At 54.0% G+C, this 19,275-nt stretch overlaps 1 protein-coding gene, 1 non-coding gene and 1 pseudogene across 5 annotated transcripts in view; all 3 read left to right on the top strand.

Moving 5' to 3' along the window:
* The window catches only part of ccdc134 (coiled-coil domain containing 134), a 156,372-nt gene that overhangs the window by 53,815 nt on the left and 83,282 nt on the right, over positions 1–19,275 (top strand). The window lies entirely within an intron of this gene.
* LOC144669745 (U2 spliceosomal RNA) lies at positions 4,968–5,149 on the top strand. The gene has a single exon (XR_013573724.1). It is a non-coding gene; the product is annotated as a U2 spliceosomal RNA (small nuclear RNA).
* On the top strand, positions 11,830–12,008 carry LOC144669688 (U2 spliceosomal RNA; annotated as a pseudogene).

Genomic DNA, 19,275 nt, shown 5'->3' with positions numbered 1-19,275 from the left:
GCCTCCCTCTGCAAGATCTGCAAACAGGAAGGGCACCAGACAAAAGACTGCAAACAGGCCAAGTGCTGCAACCTGTGTGGCGAGGCAAGTCACCTCTACAGGACCTGCCCCAAACGCTGCCGTACTTACGCACAGGCAGCCAAAGCCGACCACGGGGAAGCAGAAGAAATGTTCCGTGTCACTCCAACCACCAAGGCCCCCAGGGAGCTCAACGGGACAAAGGAGGACACAGAGAGAGACAAGGTGGAGAAAGAGATTGAGGCAACAGAGAGCCAATCAACAGCACCACCCCCTGAACCTTCCAGTCCTCAGGACAGCGAATCAATGGAGGAGGAGGCAGCAGTGGAAAAGCAGCAGGGGGAGTGGCGGACGGTGAAGAACAAGAAAAGTAAGAGGGAGCGAAGAAGAAGCAAAGGCGTCTCCCAGAGAAGCGGCAAGAGGCGTCTCCCATCCGACACGGATGACAAGGGCAGCAGCTCTTCGGATGAGGAAGTGCCAGAGCGGCACCGACAGAAGAGGCGGCAAAGCTCCAGGGCGTTGGAGGACGAGACACCCGAGCTCCAGAAAATTGGAGACAACAAGGAGACCAACGCACCCCAACTTTGCCTGCAACCTGAGGAGGCCAGTGCACCACAGCCCCTGGAATCTGGGAGCAGTGAGGCAATCATCGCACCCCAGCTCCAGGAAGCCGGGAACAGCAACCCCCCAGAGGGGGTGAGTTTTGGAGAAGCTTCTCCAGCAAAGGTCATCTCAAAATCCGCTCACTACGTGAACCTCCAGATGCCACTGGAGCAGAACACGGCCAAGGAGATCTACCTCAGCCCATCCAAAGTGAAGGAATTTGAGCTCACTACGGGTATGAAGGAGCAGACTAAAGGTCTGGGACTCTCAGAGACAGTGGGTTTGGTAGGAGAATAAATGCTTTAATATGGGTTTAAAGATTGTATCCATAAATGTGCGTAGCATTAAATCTACTACGCGATGTGTTGCGACCTTGGACTACCTTGCCAAGGTCAAAGCTGACCTGTTGTTTCTGCAGGAGTGTGCGATACCGCACCTCAGCTCCTACAGGCAATGGTCACGATGGTGGTCCCACGGGCCATCGATCTGGTCGGGCGGAAACGACTCTCGTTCCTCCGGCCTGGGTATTCTGCTGCGGGGAGGCAACTTCACCGTCTCCGAGGTCAAGGAGGTGGTGGGCGGGCGACTCCTGGTAGCAGACGTAATGTACAAGAACGCTCCACTCCGGTTAATTAACGTGTACGGCCCGGCACAAGGGGCTGAGCGGCTGGAGGTTTTTCAGCAGCTCCCACTGCTGCTGGCGACCTCCAGGCCGGTCATTCTGGGCGGGGACTTCAACTGCATCATCGATGCGGCTGGACGATCCGGCAGGGCCGGAAGCAGATTGGACGCTACGTCCAGATCCCTGATGGAAACAGTTAAGGATGCCAAGCTGCACGACGTCTTCAGCAACCCTGCAGACGGAGCGCAGCGTAGATACACCTGGTCGCGGCCAGACGGGTCCATTCGTTCCAGGATAGACTTCCTCTTTGTGTCCCGTGCATTCACAGTCAGATCCACCGAGGTCAAGCCGGTGTTCTTCTCTGACCACTGCCTCCTACTGGCGGACTGCCACTTGGAGGAAGACCTGAGGGTGGGCAGGGGGGCATGGAAGCTAAATGTGCAACTGCTGACCCCAGAGAACATTGAGGAGCTCAAGAGGGATTACAAAGGTTGGAGAACCGTGAAACCCCTCTTTGAGTCCCTGACACACTGGTGGGAAGTGATCAAGGGAAGCATCAAGAGGTTTTTCATCCTCAAAGGCACCCAGAAAGCTAGAAAGGAACAGAGGGAAATGTCCCGACTCCAGGGAAAGATGCAGAATCTGCTCCGGCTGCAGTCGATGGGGGTCGATGTCAAGGAGGAGCTCCAAGAGGTGAAGGGCCAGCAAGCCTCGCACTTTGCCTCGGAGGCCTCCAAGATCATCTTCCGTTCCAGAGTCCGCTCCGTGGAGCAGGATGAGACGTGCTCACGTTTCTTCTTCCAAAAGGTACACAGAGAGCGCTCTGTGATCAGCAGCCTGAAGGAAGAAGACGGCTCAGTAAAGTCATCACGGTCCGACATTCTGAGGATCAGCAAATCCTTTTATGCCGGACTGTATGACGTGAAGCCCACGGACAGCACGGCCTCCCAGTCCTTCCTGTCCTCTATCACGGAGGTCCTAGACCACAGTACGCGGGAGAGCCTAGACAAACCGCTAACTCCTGACGAACTGACTAAGGCCCTCGAGTCCTTCGAGAAGAGTAAAACCCCCGGAAGCGACGGCCTGCCGGCGGAGTTGTATTCGGCTCTGTGGGACTTGATCGGCCCAGACCTGCTAGAAGTGTACGAGAGTATGCTCCTGGCCGGCAGCATGTCAGAATCCATGAGGAAAGGCATCATCACCCTCATCTACAAGCACAAGGGGGAAAGGGAGGAAATTAGAAATTGGCGACCCATTTCACTGTTGAATGTGGACTATAAGATTCTGTCCAAGGTCATCGCCAACCGGGTCAAATCCGCTCTGGAATTGGTGATTCACCCTGACCAGACCTGCTCTGTGCCAGGCAGGAAGATCTCTGACAGCCTGGCGCTGCTCAGGGATACGATTGCCTATGTACAGGACAGGGGTGTGGATACCTGCCTCATCAGCTTGGATCAGGAGAAGGCCTTTGACAGAATATCGCACACCTACATGGGGGATGTGCTCTCCAAAATGGGCTTTGGGGAGGGAATTCGAAATTGGATCCAACTGCTCTACACTAACATCAGTAGCGCAGTCTCAATCAATGGGTGGGAAACAGATAGCTTTCCCATTAAATCTGGAGTCAGGCAGGGCTGCCCTCTCTCGCCTGTCCTTTTCGTGTGCTGCATAGAACCCTTTGCCGAGTCCATCAGGAAGGATCCGGGCATAAGAGGAGTGACGATCCCAGGCAGTGGAGGCACTCAGGTAAAAGCCTCCCTGTACATGGACGACGTCGCCGTCTTCTGCTCGGATCCGCTGTCGGTGCGCAGACTGATGCACGTCTGCGACCAGTTCGAACTGGCCTCGGGAGCCAAGGTAAATCGTGGGAAGAGCGAGGCCATGTTCTTTGGGAAGTGGGCTGACCGATCCTTTGTCCCCTTCACTGTCAGGGCTGACGGCCTGAAGGTGCTGGGGATATGGTTCGGAGGGACCGGGGCATGCGTTAGAAACTGGAAGGAGCGAGTGGCTATGGTGAAAAGGAAACTGGGCATGTGGGAGCGACGCTCCCTCTCCATTGCGGGTAAGAACCTGGTCATCAGGTGTGAGGTACTCTCGCTGTTGCTGTACGTGGCGCAGGTCTGGCCCATTCCACACTCCTGCGCGATGGCGATCACTCGAGCCATCTTCCGCTTTATCTGGAGGTCGAAAATGGATCGTGTCTGCAGGGACGCGATGTACAAGCCTCTAGATAAAGGGGGAAAAAACGTGCCCAACATCGCCCTCATACTGATGGCCACCTTTGTGTGTGGCTGCATCAAGCGGTGCGTAGACCCTCAGTACGCAAACACCAAGTGTCACTACGTGCTGAGGTTCTACCTGTCCCCGGTGTTGCGAAGGATGGGTCTGGCCACGCTGCCGCGGAACGCTCCAAGTAGTTGGACCGTGCCGTACCACCTGTCCCTGGTGGAAAAATTTATGCAGAAAAACACCTTTGACCACAAGTCCATCAGGCAGTGGTCAGCACGTAACGTCCTAGAGGCCCTGAGGGATAAGGAGAGGGTGGACCCTGTGGGATGGTTCCCCGAGCAGACTGTCAAAGTCATTTGGCAGAATGCCTCATCGCCAGAACTTTCCAACAAGCACCAAGACGTAGCTTGGCTGGTGGTGAGAAAGGCCCTCCCCGTCAGATCCTTCCTACACGCCAGGAGTCTCACCCCCTCTGCACGATGCCCTCGAGGTGGCTGTGGTGGGGAAGAGACCGTTGTTCACCTCCTTGTGGATTGTGCCTTTGCAAAGAAAGTCTGGAGAGAGATGCAGTGGTTGCTGTCGAGGTTCATCCCGAGCAGTTCTGTGACACAGGACTCTGTGCTCTACGGGCTGTTCCCAGGGACACACACCGAGACAAACATCGACTGCAGCTGGAGGATCATCAACTCGGTGAAAGACGCGCTTTGGTCTGCCCGAAACTTGTTGGTCTTCCAGCACAAAGAGTTGTCCCCGACCGATTGTTGCGGACTGGCACAATCCAAAGTCCAGGACTACGTGCTGAGGGACGCACTAAAGCTTGGGGCAGCTGCCGCAAAGGCGCAATGGGGAAGGGTCGCTGTCTAAGACCTTTCTACCACAGCGCACCGAGAGACTGGGAACTGTTTAGAGCCCCTCGGGCTGTACAGATCAAATGAAAGGCTGTAAATGATTGTAATATTGTTTGTACTGATGCACCTGCTGATACATTTTGTAAAAGTTTAACCTGGATTGTACCCTTGTAATGTTGTTTTTGAAATGGTTTTGAATGTGATTGAAGATTTTTTATGAATAAAGTATATTTTTACAAAAAAAAAAAAAAAAATCAACTCGGTGAAAGACGCGCTTTGGTCTGCCCGAAACTTGTTGGTCTTCCAGCACAAAGAGTTGTCCCCGACCGATTGTTGCGGACTGGCACAATCCAAAGTCCAGGACTACGTGCTGAGGGACGCACTAAAGCTTGGGGCAGCTGCCGCAAAGGCGCAATGGGGAAGGGTCGCTGTCTAAGACCTTTCTACCACAGCGCACCGAGAGACTGGGAACTGTTTAGAGCCCCTCGGGCTGTACAGATCAAAATGAAAGGCTGTAAATGACTGTAATATTGTTTGTACTGATGCACCTGGTGATACATTTTGTAAAAGTTTAACCTGGATTGTACCCTTGTAATGTTGTTTTTGAAATGGTTTTGAATGTGATTGAAGATTTTTATGAATAAAGTATATTTTTACAAAAAAAAAAAAAAAAAAATCTGTTCTTATCAGTTTAATATCTGATACGTCCCTTATCTGGGGACCATATATTAAATTGATTTTTGGAGCAGGGAGATGGAATAGGGGCTTGCTCCGTCCACTCCACGCATCGACCCGGTATTGCAGTATTTCTGGGAATGGTGCACCACCCCTTTCCAGGGGATTTTCAATGCTAAAAATAGATTTCTTACAAACATCTGCTTTCTTTACTTTTCAACATGCACATCTTTCAAAACACAACTTTCTTTCTTTCTCATCGCTTCTCGGCCTTTTGGCTAAGATCAAGTGTTGCAGGAGCGACACCATGGTCCTGCCATGGCAAGGTCGGGATGGAAGGGCGATAACCAATCGCAATCCGAATTCATACCGTGGGTTACCTATCACCGTCCGAGTCACGGTGAACCACAGCGACGAAGGAGGATCACCTATGGATCGGGGCTTCTTCACCAGGAGGATCCTGTTGAAGGCGTGCGGCTTCCAAGCTACGGAGATCTTCACCCTGCACGACTCCCGCAAAGGTGGTTATTTCGACGTGACGTTCAAGCAAGTGGCAGACTGCGTCCGGCTCCTGAGGGTGTTCGAGGAGAAGAGAGACCTGCCGGAGATGAAGATCCTGACGGCGGAGCCGCACTTTTCTCTGCCGTTGCAACGGGAACGTGAGGTGATGGTGCATGTGTACAACCCCTTCGTCCCTGTCGCCGACGTGGTCACCTTCCTCACCAGGTACTTCGATAAGGTGGGGAGCGGCACTGAGATTCGAGACGACTTGGGGATCTGGACAGGCAAACGCCTGTTTAAGGTCACGCTAAAGACCGATGGTAAGGGAGCCATTTTCCACCCTCCTTCCAGTTTCGCAATCGGGGGAAACCGTGGCTACCTGGTCTACGCTGGGCAACCCAAGCATTGCCGCTCATGCGGCAAGGCTGGTCATGTGGCGGCCAACTGCAGCGCCTCCCTCTGCAAGATCTGCAAACAGGAAGGGCACCAGACAAAAGACTGCAAACAGGCCAAGTGCTGCAACCTGTGTGGCGAGGCAAGTCACCTCTACAGGACCTGCCCCAAACGCTGCCGTACTTACGCACAGGCAGCCAAAGCCGACCAGGGGGAAGCAGAAGAAATGTTCCGTGTCACTCCAACCACCAAGGCCCCCAGGGAGCTCAACGGGACAAAGGAGGACACAGAGAGAGACAAGGTGGAGAAAGAGATTGAGGCAGCAGAGAGCCAATCAACAGCACTACCCCCTGAACCTCCCAGTCCTCAGGCCAGCGAATCAATGGAGGAGGAGGCAGCAGTGGAAAAGCAGCAGGGGGAGTGGCGGACGGTGAAGAACAAGAAAAGTAAGAGGGAGCGAAGAAGAAGCAAAGGCGTTTCCCAGAGAAGCGGCAAGAGGCGTCTCCCATCCGACACGGATGACAAGGGCAGCAGCTCTTCGGATGAGGAAGTGCCAGAGCGGCACCGACAGAAGAGGCGGCAAAGCTCCAGGGCGTTGGAGGACGAGACACCCGAGCTCCAGAAAATTGGAGACAACAAGGAGACCAACGCACCCCAACTTTGCCTGCAACCTGAGGAGGCCAGTGCACCACAGCCCCTGGAATCTGGGAGCAGTGAGGCAATCATCGCACCCCAGCTCCAGGAAGCCGGGAACAGCAACCCCCCAGAGGGGGTGAGTTTTGGAGAAGCTTCTCCAGCAAAGGTCATCTCAAAATCCGCTCACTACGTGAACCTCCAGATGCCACTGGAGCAGAACACGGCCAAGGAGATCTACCTCAGCCCATCCAAAGTGAAGGAATTTGAGCTCACTACGGGTATGAAGGAGCAGACTAAAGGTCTGGGACTCTCAGAGACAGTGGGTTTGGTAGGAGAATAAATGCTTTAATATGGGTTTAAAGATTGTATCCATAAATGTGCGTAGCATTAAATCTACTACGCGATGTGTTGCGACCTTGGACTACCTTGCCAAGGTCAAAGCTGACCTGTTGTTTCTGCAGGAGTGTGCGATACCGCACCTCAGCTCCTACAGGCAATGGTCACGATGGTGGTCCCACGGGCCATCGATCTGGTCGGGCGGAAACGACTCTCGTTCCTCCGGCCTGGGTATTCTGCTGCGGGGAGGCAACTTCACCGTCTCCGAGGTCAAGGAGGTGGTGGGCGGGCGACTCCTGGTAGCAGACGTAATGTACAAGAACGCTCCACTCCGGTTAATTAACGTGTACGGCCCGGCACAAGGGGCTGAGCGGCTGGAGGTTTTTCAGCAGCTCCCACTGCTGCTGGCGACCTCCAGGCCGGTCATTCTGGGCGGGGACTTCAACTGCATCATCGATGCGGCTGGACGATCCGGCAGGGCCGGAAGCAGATTGGACGCTACGTCCAGATCCCTGATGGAAACAGTTAAGGATGCCAAGCTGCACGACGTCTTCAGCAACCCTGCAGACGGAGCGCAGCGTAGATACACCTGGTCGCGGCCAGACGGGTCCATTCGTTCCAGGATAGACTTCCTGTTTGTGTCCCGTGCATTCACAGTCAGATCCACCGAGGTCAAGCCGGTGTTCTTCTCTGACCACTGCCTCCTACTGGCGGACTGCCACTTGGAGGAAGACCTGAGGGTGGGCAGGGGGGCATGGAAGCTAAATGTGCAACTGCTGACCCCAGAGAACATTGAGGAGCTCAAGAGGGATTACAAAGGTTGGAGAACCGTGAAACCCCTCTTTGAGTCCCTGACACACTGGTGGGAAGTGATCAAGGGAAGCATCAAGAGGTTTTTCATCCTCAAAGGCACCCAGAAAGCTAGAAAGGAACAGAGGGAAATGTCCCGACTCCAGGAAAAGATGCAGAATCTGCTCCGGCTGCGGTCGATGGGGGTGGATGTCAAGGAGGAGCTCCAAGAGGTGAAGGGCCAGCAAGCCTCGCACTTTGCCTCGGAGGCCTCCAAGATCATCTTCCGTTCCAGAGTCCGCTCCGTGGAGCAGGATGAGACGTGCTCACGTTTCTTCTTCCAAAAGGTACACAGAGAGCGCTCTGTGATCAGCAGCCTGAAGGAAGAAGACGGCTCAGTAAAGTCATCACGGTCCGACATTCTGAGGATCAGCAAATCCTTTTATGCCGGACTGTATGACGTGAAGCCCACGGACAGCACGGCCTCCCAGTCCTTCCTGTCCTCTATCACGGAGGTCCTAGACCACAGTACTCGGGAGAGCCTAGACAAACCGCTAACCCCTGACGAACTGACTAAGGCCCTCGAGTCCTTCGAGAAGAGTAAAACCCCCGGAAGCGACGGCCTGCCGGCGGAGTTGTATTCGGCTCTGTGGGACTTGATCGGCCCAGACCTGCTAGAAGTGTACGAGAGTATGCTCCTGGCCGGCAGCATGTCAGAATCCATGAGGAAAGGCATCATCACCCTCATCTACAAGCACAAGGGGGAAAGGGAGGAAATTAGAAATTGGCGACCCATTTCACTGTTGAATATGGACTATAAGATTCTGTCCAAGGTCATCGCCAACCGGGTCAAATCCGCTCTGGAATTGGTGATTCACCCTGACCAGACCTGCTCTGTGCCAGGCAGGAAGATCTCTGACAGCCTGGCGCTGCTCAGGGATACGATTGCCTATGTACAGGACAGGGGTGTGGATACCTGCCTCATCAGCTTGGATCAGGAGAAGGCCTTTGACAGAATATCGCACACCTACATGGGGGATGTGCTCTCCAAAATGGGCTTTGGGGAGGGAATTCGAAATTGGATCCAACTGCTCTACACTAACATCAGTAGCGCAGTCTCAATCAATGGGTGGGAAACAGATAGCTTTCCGATTAAATCTGGAGTCAGGCAGGGCTGCCCTCTCTCGCCTGTCCTTTTTGTGTGCTGCATAGAACCCTTTGCCGAGTCCATCAGGAAGGATCCGGGCATAAGAGGAGTGACGATCCCAGGCAGTGGAGGCACTCAGGTAAAAGCCTCCCTGTACATGGACGATGTCGCCGTCTTCTGCTCGGATCCGCTGTCGGTGCGCAGACTGATGCACGTCTGCGACCAGTTCGAACTGGCCTCGGGAGCCAAGGTAAATCGTGGGAAGAGCGAGGCCATGTTCTTTGGGAAGTGGGCTGACCGATCCTTTGTCCCCTTCACTGTCAGGGCTGACGGCCTGAAGGTGCTGGGGATATGGTTCGGAGGGACCGGGGCATGCGTTAGAAACTGGAAGGAGCGAGTGGCTATGGTGAAAAGGAAACTGGGCATGTGGGAGCGACGCTCCCTCTCCATTGCGGGTAAGAACCTGGTCATCAGGTGTGAGGTACTCTCGCTGTTGCTGTACGTGGCGCAGGTCTGGCCCATTCCACACTCCTGCGCGATGGCGATCACTCGAGCCATCTTCCGCTTTATCTGGAGGTCGAAAATGGATCGTGTCTGCAGGGACGCGATGTACAAGCCTCTAGATAAAGGGGGAAAAAACGTGCCCAACATCGCCCTCATACTGATGGCCACCTTTGTGTGCGGCTGCATCAAGCGGTGCGTAGACCCTCAGTACGCAAACACCAAGTGTCACTACGTGCTGAGGTTCTACCTGTCCCCGGTGTTGCGAAGGATGGGTCTGGCCACGCTGCCGCGGAACGCTCCAAGTAGTTGGACCGTGCCGTACCACCTGTCCCTGGTGGAAAAATTTATGCAGAAAAACACCTTTGACCACAAGTCCATCAGGCAGTGGTCAGCACGTAACGTCCTAGAGGCCCTGAGGGATAAGGAGAGGGTGGACCCTGTGGGATGGTTCCCCGAGCAGACTGTCAAAGTCATTTGGCAGAATGCCTCATCGCCAGAACTTTCCAACAAGCACCAAGACGTAGCTTGGCTGGTGGTGAGAAAGGCCCTCCCCGTCAGATCCTTCCTACACGCCAGGAGTCTCACCCCCTCTGCACGATGCCCTCGAGGTGGCTGTGGTGGGGAAGAGACCGTTGTCCACCTCCTTGTGGATTGTGCCTTTGCAAAGAAAGTCTGGAGAGAGATGCAGTGGTTGCTGTCGAGGTTCATCCCGAGCAGTTCTGTGACACAGGACTCTGTGCTCTACGGGCTGTTCCCAGGGACACACACCGAGACAAACATCAACTGCAGCTGGAGGATCATCAACTCGGTGAAAGACGCGCTTTGGTCTGCCCGAAACTTGTTGGTCTTCCAGCACAAAGATTTGTCCCCGACCGATTGTTGCGGACTGGCACAATCCAAAGTCCAGGACTACGTGCTGAGGGACGCACTAAAGCTTGGGGCAGCTGCCGCAAAGGCGCAATGGGGAAGGGTCGCTGTCTAAGACCTTTCTACCACAGCGCACCGAGAGACTGGGAACTGTTTAGAGCCCCTCGGGCTGTACAGATCAAAATGAAAGGCTGTAAATGACTGTAATATTGTTTGTACTGATGCACCTGGTGATACATTTTGTAAAAGTTTAACCTGGATTGTACCCTTGTAATGTTGTTTTTGAAATGGTTTTGAATGTGATTGAAGATTTTTATGAATAAAGTATATTTTTACAATAAAAAAAAAAAAAAAAAAAAAATCTGTTCTTATCAGTTTGAAACTGGGCATGTGGGAGCGACGCTCCCTCTCCATTGCGGGTAAGAACCTGGTCATCAGGTGTGAGGTACTCTCGCTGTTGCTGTACGTGGCGCAGTTCTGGCCCATTCCACACTCCTGCGCGATGGCGATCACTCGAGCCATCTTCCGCTTTATCTGGAGGTCGAAAATGGATCGTGTCTGCAGGGACGCGATGTACAAGCCTCTAGATAAAGGGGGAAAAAACGTGCCCAACATCGCCCTCATACTGATGGCCACCTTTGTGTGCGGCTGCATCAAGCGGTGCGTAGACCCTCAGTACGCAAACACCAAGTGTCACTACGTGCTGAGGTTCTACCTGTCCCCGGTGTTGCGAAGGATGGGTCTGGCCACGCTGCCGCGGAACGCTCCAAGTAGTTGGACCGTGCCGTACCACCTGTCCCTGGTGGAAAAATTTATGCAGAAAAACACCTTTGACCACAAGTCCATCAGGCAGTGGTCAGCACGTAACGTCCTAGAGGCCCTGAGGGATAAGGAGAGGGTGGACCCTGTGGGATGGTTCCCCGAGCAGACTGTCAAAGTCATTTGGCAGAATGCCTCATCGCCAGAACTTTCCAACAAGCACCAAGACGTAGCTTGGCTGGTGGTGAGAAAGGCCCTCCCCGTCAGATCCTTCCTACACGCCAGGAGTCTCACCCCCTCTGCACGATGCCCTCGAGGTGGCTGTGGTGGGGAAGAGACCGTTGTCCACCTCCTTGTGGATTGTGCCTTTGCAAAGAAAGTCTGGAGAGAGATGCAGTGGTTGCTGTCGAGGTTCATCCCGAGCAGTTCTGTGACACAGGACTCTGTGCTCTACGGGCTGTTCCCAGGGACACACACCGAGACAAACATCAACTGCAGCTGGAGGATCATCAACTCGGTGAAAGACGCGCTTTGGTCTGCCCGAAACTTGTTGGTCTTCCAGCACAAAGATTTGTCCCCGACCGATTGTTGCGGATTGGCACAATCCAAAGTCCAGGACTACGTGCTGAGGGACGCACTAAAGCTTGGGGCAGCTGCCGCAAAGGCGCAATGGGGAAGGGTCGCTGTCTAAGACCTTTCTACCACAGCGCACCGAGAGACTGGGAACTGTTTAGAGCCCCTCGGGCTGTACAGATCAAAATGAAAGGCTGTAAATGACTGTAATATTGTTTGTACTGATGCACCTGGTGATACATTTTGTAAAAGTTTAACCTGGATTGTACCCTTGTAATGTTGTTTTTGAAATGGTTTTGAATGTGATTGAAGATTTTTATGAATAAAGTATATTTTTACAATAAAAAAAAAAAAATCTGTTCTTATCAGTTTAATATCTGATACGTCCCTTATCTGGGGACCATATATTAAATTGATTTTTGGAGCAGGGAGATGGAATAGGGGCTTGCTCCGTCCACTCCACGCATCGACCCGGTATTGCAGTATTTCTGGGAATGGTGCACCACCCCTTTCCAGGGGATTTTCAATGCTAAAAATAGATTTCTTACAAACATCTGCTTTCTTTACTTTTCAACATGCACATCTTTCAAAACACAACTTTCTTTCTTTCTCATCGCTTCTCGGCCTCTTGGCTAAGATCAAGTGTAGTGTTGCAGGGGCGACACCATGGTCCTGCCATGGCAAGGTCGGGATGGAAGGGCGAAAACCAATCGCAATCCGAATTCATACCGTGGGTTACCTATCACCGTCCGAGTCACGGTGAACCACAGCGACGAAGGAGGATCACCTATGGATCGGGGCTTCTTCACCAGGAGGATCCTGTTGAAGGCGTGCGGCTTCCAAGCTACGGAGATCTTCACCCTGCACGACTCCCGCAAAGGTGGTTATTTCGACGTCACGTTCAAGCAAGTGGCAGACTGCGTCCGGCTCCTGAGGGTGTTCGAGGAGAAGAGAGACCTGCCGGAGATGAAGATCCTGACGGCGGAGCCGCACTTTTCTCTGCCGTTGCAACGGGAACGTGAGGTGATGGTGCATGTGTACAACCCCTTCGTCCCTGTCGCCGACGTGGTCACCTTCCTCACCAGGTACTTCGATAAGGTGGGGAGCGGCACCGAGATTCGAGACGACTTGGGGATCTGGACAGGCAAACGCCTGTTTAAGGTCACGCTAAAGACCGATGGTAAGGGAGCCATTTTCCACCCTCCTTCCAGTTTCGCTATCGGGGGAAACCGTGGCTACCTGGTCTACGCTGGGCAACCCAAGCATTGCCGCTCATGCGGCAAGGCTGGTCATGTGGCGGCCAACTGCAGCGCCTCCCTCTGCAAGATCTGCAAACAGGAAGGGCACCAGACAAAAGACTGCAAACAGGCCAAGTGCTGCAACCTGTGTGGCGAGGCAAGTCACCTCTACAGGACCTGCCCCAAACGCTGCCGTACTTACGCACAGGCAGCCAAAGCCGACCACGGGGAAGCAGAAGAAATGTTCCGTGTCACTCCAACCACCAAGGCCCCCAGGGAGCGCAACGGGACAAAGGAGGACACAGAGAGAGACAAGGTGGAGAAAGAGATTGAGGCAACAGAGAGCCAATCAACAGCACCACCCCCTGAACCTTCCAGTCCTCAGGACAGCGAATCAATGGAGGAGGAGGCAGCAGTGGAAAAGCAGCAGGGGGAGTGGCGGACGGTGAAGAACAAGAAAAGTAAGAGGGAGCGAAGAAGAAGCAAAGGCGTTTCCCAGAGAAGCGGCAAGAGGCGTCTCCCATCCGACACGGATGACAAGGGCAGCAGCTCTTCGGATGAGGAAGTGCCAGAGCGGCACCGACAGAAGAGGCGGCAAAGCTCCAGGGCGTTGGAGGACGAGACACCCGAGCTCCAGAAAATTGGAGACAACAAGGAGACCAACGCACCCCAACTTTGCCTGCAACCTGAGGAGGCCAGTGCACCACAGCCCCTGGAATCTGGGAGCAGTGAGGCAATCATCGCACCCCAGCTCCAGGAAGCCGGGAACAGCAACCCCCCAGAGGGGGTGAGTTTTGGAGAAGCTTCTCCAGCAAAGGTCATCTCAAAATCCGCTCACTACGTGAACCTCCAGATGCCACTGGAGCAGAACACGGCCAAGGAGATCTACCTCAGCCCATCCAAAGTGAAGGAATTTGAGCTCACTACGGGTATGAAGGAGCAGACTAAAGGTCTGGGACTCTCAGAGACAGTGGGTTTGGTAGGAGAATAAATGCTTTAATATGGGTTTAAAGATTGTATCCATAAATGTGCGTAGCATTAAATCTACTACGCGATGTGTTGCGACCTTGGACTACCTTGCCAAGGTCAAAGCTGACCTGTTGTTTCTGCAGGAGTGTGCGATACCGCACCTCAGCTCCTACAGGCAATGGTCACGATGGTGGTCCCACGGGCCATCGATCTGGTCGGGCGGAAACGACTCTCGTTCCTCCGGCCTGGGTATTCTGCTGCGGGGAGGCAACTTCACCGTCTCCGAGGTCAAGGAGGTGGTGGGCGGGCGACTCCTGGTAGCAGACGTAATGTACAAGAACGCTCCACTCCGGTTAATTAACGTGTACGGCCCGGCACAAGGGGCTGAGCGGCTGGAGGTTTTTCAGCAGCTCCCACTGCTGCTGGCGACCTCCAGGCCGGTCATTCTGGGCGGGGACTTCAACTGCATCATCGATGCGGCTGGACGATCCGGCAGGGCCGGAAGCAGATTGGACGCTATGTCCAGATCCCTGATGGAAACAGTTAAGGATGCCAAGCTGCACGACGTCTTCAGCAACCCTGCAGACGGAGCGCAGCGTAGATACACCTGGTCGCGGCCAGACGGGTCCATTCGTTCCAGGATAGACTTCCTGTTTGTGTCCCGTGCATTCACAGTCAGATCCACCGAGGTCAAGCCGGTGTTCTTCTCTGACCACTGCCTCCTACTGGCGGACTGCCACTTGGAGGAAGACCTGAGGGTGGGCAGGGGGGCATGGAAGCTAAATGTGCAACTGCTGACCCCAGAGAACATTGAGGAGCTCAAGAGGGATTACAAAGGTTGGAGAACCGTGAAACCCCTCTTTGAGTCCCTGACACACTGGTGGGAAGTGATCAAGGGAAGCATCAAGAGGTTTTTCATCCGCAAAGGCACCCAGAAAGCTAGAAAGGAACAGAGGGAAATGTCCCGACTCCAGGAAAAGATGCAGAATCTGCTCCGGCTGCGGTCGATGGGGGTCGATGTCAAGGAGGAGCTCCAAGAGGTGAAGGGCCAGCAAGCCTCGCACTTTGCCTCGGAGGCCTCCAAGATCATCTTCCGTTCCAGAGTCCGCTCCGTGGAGCAGGATGAGACGTGCTCACGTTTCTTCTTCCAAAAGGTACACAGAGAGCGCTCTGTGATCAGCAGCCTGAAGGAAGAAGACGGCTCAGTAAAGTCATCACGGTCCGACATTCTGAGGATCAGCAAATCCTTTTATGCCGGACTGTATGACGTGAAGCCCACGGACAGCACGGCCTCCCAGTCCTTCCTGTCCTCTATCACGGAGGTCCTAGACCACAGTACGCGGGAGAGCCTAGACAAACCGCTAACTCCTGACGAACTGACTAAGGCCCTCGAGTCCTTCGAGAAGAGTAAAACCCCCGGAAGCGACGGCCTGCCGGCGGAGTTGTATTCGGCTCTGTGGGACTTGATCGGCCCAGACCTGCTAGAAGTGTACGAGAGTATGCTCCTGGCCGGCAGCATGTCAGAATCCATGAGGAAAGGCATCATCACCCTCATCTACAAGCACAAGGGGGAAAGGGAGGAAATTAGAAATTGGCGACCCATTTCACTGTTGAATATGGACTATAAGATTCTGTCCAAGGTCATCGCCAACCGGGTCAAATCCGCTCTGGAATTGGTGATTCACCCTGACCAGACCTGCTCTGTGCCAGGCAGGAAGATCTCTGACAGCCTGGCGCTGCTCAGGGATACGATTGCCTATGTACAGGACAGGGGTGTGGATACCTGCCTCATCAGCTTGGATCAGGAGAAGGCCTTTGACAGAATATCGCACACCTACATGGGGGATGTGCTCTCCAAAATGGGCTTTGGGGAGGGAATTCGAAATTGGATCCAACTGCTCTACACTAACATCAGTAGCGCAGTCTCAATCAATGGGTGGGAAACAGATAGCTTTCCGATTAAATCTGGAGTCAGGCAGGGCTGCCCTCTCTCGCCTGTCCTTTTTGTGTGCTGCATAGAACCCTTTGCCGAGTCCATCAGGAAGGATCCGGGCATAAGAGGAGTGACGATCCCAGGCAGTGGAGGCACTCAGGTAAAAGCCTCCCTGTACATGGACGACGTCGCCGTCTTCTGCTCGGATCCGCTGTCGGTGCGCAGACTGATGCACGTCTGCGACCAGTTCGAACTGGCCTCGGGAGCCAAGGTAAATCGTGGGAAGAGCGAGGCCACGTTCTTTGGGAACTGGGCTGACCGATCCTTTGTCCCCTTCACTGTCAGGGCTGACGGCCTGAAGGTGCTGGGGATATGGTTCGGAGGGACCGGGGCATGCGTTAGAAACTGGAAGGAGCGAGTGGCTATGGTGAAAAGGAAACTGGGCATGTGGGAGCGACGCTCCCTCTCCATTGCGGGTAAGAACCTGGCCATCAGGTGTGAGGTACTCTCGCTGTTGCTGTACGTGGCGCAGGTCTGGCCCATTCCACACTCCTGCGCGATGGCGATCACTCGAGCCATCTTCCGCTTTATCTGGAGGTCGAAAATGGATCGTGTCTGCAGGGACGCGATGTACAAGCCTCTAGATAAAGGGGGAAAAAACGTGCCCAACATCGCCCTCATACTGATGGCCACCTTTGTGTGTGGCTGCATCAAGCGGTGCGTAGACCCTCAGTACGCAAACACCAAGTGTCACTACGTGCTGAGGTTCTACCTGTCCCCGGTGTTGCGAAGGATGGGTCTGGCCACGCTGCCGCGGAACGCTCCAAGTAGTTGGACCGTGCCGTACCACCTGTCCCTGGTGGAAAAATTTATGCAGAAAAACACCTTTGACCACAAGTCCATCAGGCAGTGGTCAGCACGTAACGTCCTAGAGGCCCTGAGGGATAAGGAGAGGGTGGACCCTGTGGGATGGTTCCCCGAGCAGACTGTCAAAGTCATTTGGCAGAATGCCTCATCGCCAGAACTTTCCAACAAGCACCAAGACGTAGCTTGGCTGGTGGTGAGAAAGGCCCTCCCCGTCAGATCCTTCCTACACGCCAGGAGTCTCACCCCCTCTGCACGATGCCCTCGAGGTGGCTGTGGTGGGGAAGAGACCGTTGTTCACCTCCTGGTGGATTGTGCCTTTGCAAAGAAAGTCTGGAGAGAGATGCAGTGGTTGCTGTCGAGGTTCATCCCGAGCAGTTCTGTGACACAGGACTCTGTGCTCTACGGGCTGTTCCCAGGGACACACACCGAGACAAACATCAACTGCAGCTGGAGGATCATCAACTCGGTGAAAGACGCGCTTTGGTCTGCCCGAAACTTGTTGGTCTTCCAGCACAAAGATTTGTCCCCGACCGATTGTTGCGGACTGGCACAATCCAAAGTCCAGGACTACGTGCTGAGGGACGCACTAAAGCTTGGGGCAGCTGCTGCAAAGGCGCAATGGGGAAGGGTCGCTGTCTAAGACCTTTCTACCACAGCGCACCGAGAGACTGGGAACTGTTTAGAGCCCCTCGGGCTGTACAGATCAAAATGAAAGGCTGTAAATGACTGTAATATTGTTTGTACTGATGCACCTGGTGATACATTTTGTAAAAGTTTAACCTGGATTGTACCCTTGTAATGTTGTTTTTGAAATGGTTTTGAATGTGATTGAAGATTTTTATGAATAAAGTATATTTTTACAAAAAAAAAAAAAAAAAAAAAAAAAAATCTGTTCTTATCGCTTCTCGGCCTCTTGGCTAAGATCAAGTGTAGTGTTGCAGGGGCGACACCATGGTCCTGCCATGGCAAGGTCGGGATGGAAGGGCGAAAACCAATCGCAATCCGAATTCATACCGTGGGTTACCTATCACCGTCCGAGTCACGGTGAACCACAGTGACGAAGGAGGATCACCTATGGATCGGGGCTTCTTCACCAGGAGGATCCTGTTGAAGGCGTGCGGCTTCCAAGCTACGGAGATCTTCACCCTGCACGACTCCCGCAAAGGTGGTTATTTCGACGTCACGTTCAAGCAAGTGGCAGACTGCGTCCGGCTCCTGAGGGTGTTCGAGGAGAAGAGAGACCTGCCGGAGATGAAGATCCTGACGGCGGAGCCGCACTTTTCTCTGCCGTTGCAACGGGAACGTGAGGTGATGGTGCATGTGTACAACCCCTTCGTCCCTGTCGCCGACGTGGCCACCTTCCTCACCAGGTACTTCGATAAGGTGGGGAGCGGCACCGAGATTCGAGACGACTTGGGGATCTGGACAGGCAAACGCCTGTTTAAGGTCACGCTAAAGACCGATGGTAAGGGAGCCATTTTCCACCCTCCTTCCAGTTTCGCTATCGGGGGAAACCGTGGCTACCTGGTCTACGCTGGGCAACCCAAGCATTGTCGCTCATGCGGCAAGGCTGGTCATGTGGCGGCCAACTGCAGCGCCTCCCTCTGCAAGATCTGCAAACAGGAAGGGCACCAGACAAAAGACTGCAAACAGGCCAAGTGCTGCAACCTGTGTGGCGAGGCAAGTCACCTCTACAGGACCTGCCCCAAACGCTGCCGTACTTACGCACAGGCAGCCAAAGCCGACCACGGGGAAGCAGAAGAAATGTTCCGTGTCACTCCAACCACCAAGGCCCCCAGGGAGCTCAACGGGACAAAGGAGGACACAGAGAGAGACAAGGTGGAGAAAGAGATTGAGGCAACAGAGAGCCAATCAACAGCACCACCCCCTGAACCTTCCAGTCCTCAGGACAGCGAATCAATGGAGGAGGAGGCAGCAGTGGAAAAGCAGCAGGGGGAGTGGCGGACGGTGAAGAACAAGAAAAGTAAGAGGGAGCGAAGAAGAAGCAAAGGCGTTTCCCAGAGAAGCGGCAAGAGGCGTCTCCCATCCGACACGGATGACAAGGGCAGCAGCTCTTCGGATGAGGAAGTGCCAGAGCGGCACCGACAGAAGAGGCGGCAAAGCTCCAGGGCGTTGGAGGACGAGACACCCGAGCTCCAGAAAATTGGAGACAACAAGGAGACCAACGCACCCCAACTTTGCCTGCAACCTGAGGAGGCCAGTGCACCACAGCCCCTGGAATCTGGGAGCAGTGAGGCAATCATCGCACCCCAGCTCCAGGAAGCCGGGAACAGCAACCCCCCAGAGGGGGTGAGTTTTGGAGAAGCTTCTCCAGCAAAGGTCATCTCAAAATCCGCTCACTACGTGAACCTCCAGATGCCACTGGAGCAGAACACGGCCAAGGAGATCTACCTCAGCCCATCCAAAGTGAAGGAATTTGAGCTCACTACGGGTATGAAGGAGCAGACTAAAGGTCTGGGACTCTCAGAGACAGTGGGTTTGGTAGGAGAATAAATGCTTTAATATGGGTTTAAAGATTGTATCCATAAATGTGCGTAGCATTAAATCTACTACGCGATGTGTTGCGACCTTGGACTACCTAGCCAAGGTCAAAGCTGACCTGTTGTTTCTGCAGGAGTGTGCGATACCGCACCTCAGCTCCTACAGGCAATGGTCACGATGGTGGTCCCACGGGCCATCGATCTGGTCGGGCGGAAACGACTCTCGTTCCTCCGGCCTGGGTATTCTGCTGCGGGGAGGCAACTTCA

Source organism: Cetorhinus maximus, chromosome 29, assembly GCF_964194155.1.
Source record: "Cetorhinus maximus chromosome 29, sCetMax3.hap1.1, whole genome shotgun sequence".
NCBI lineage: Eukaryota > Metazoa > Chordata > Chondrichthyes > Lamniformes > Cetorhinidae > Cetorhinus > Cetorhinus maximus.
This window is presented reverse-complemented; position numbering and strand designations above follow the sequence as displayed.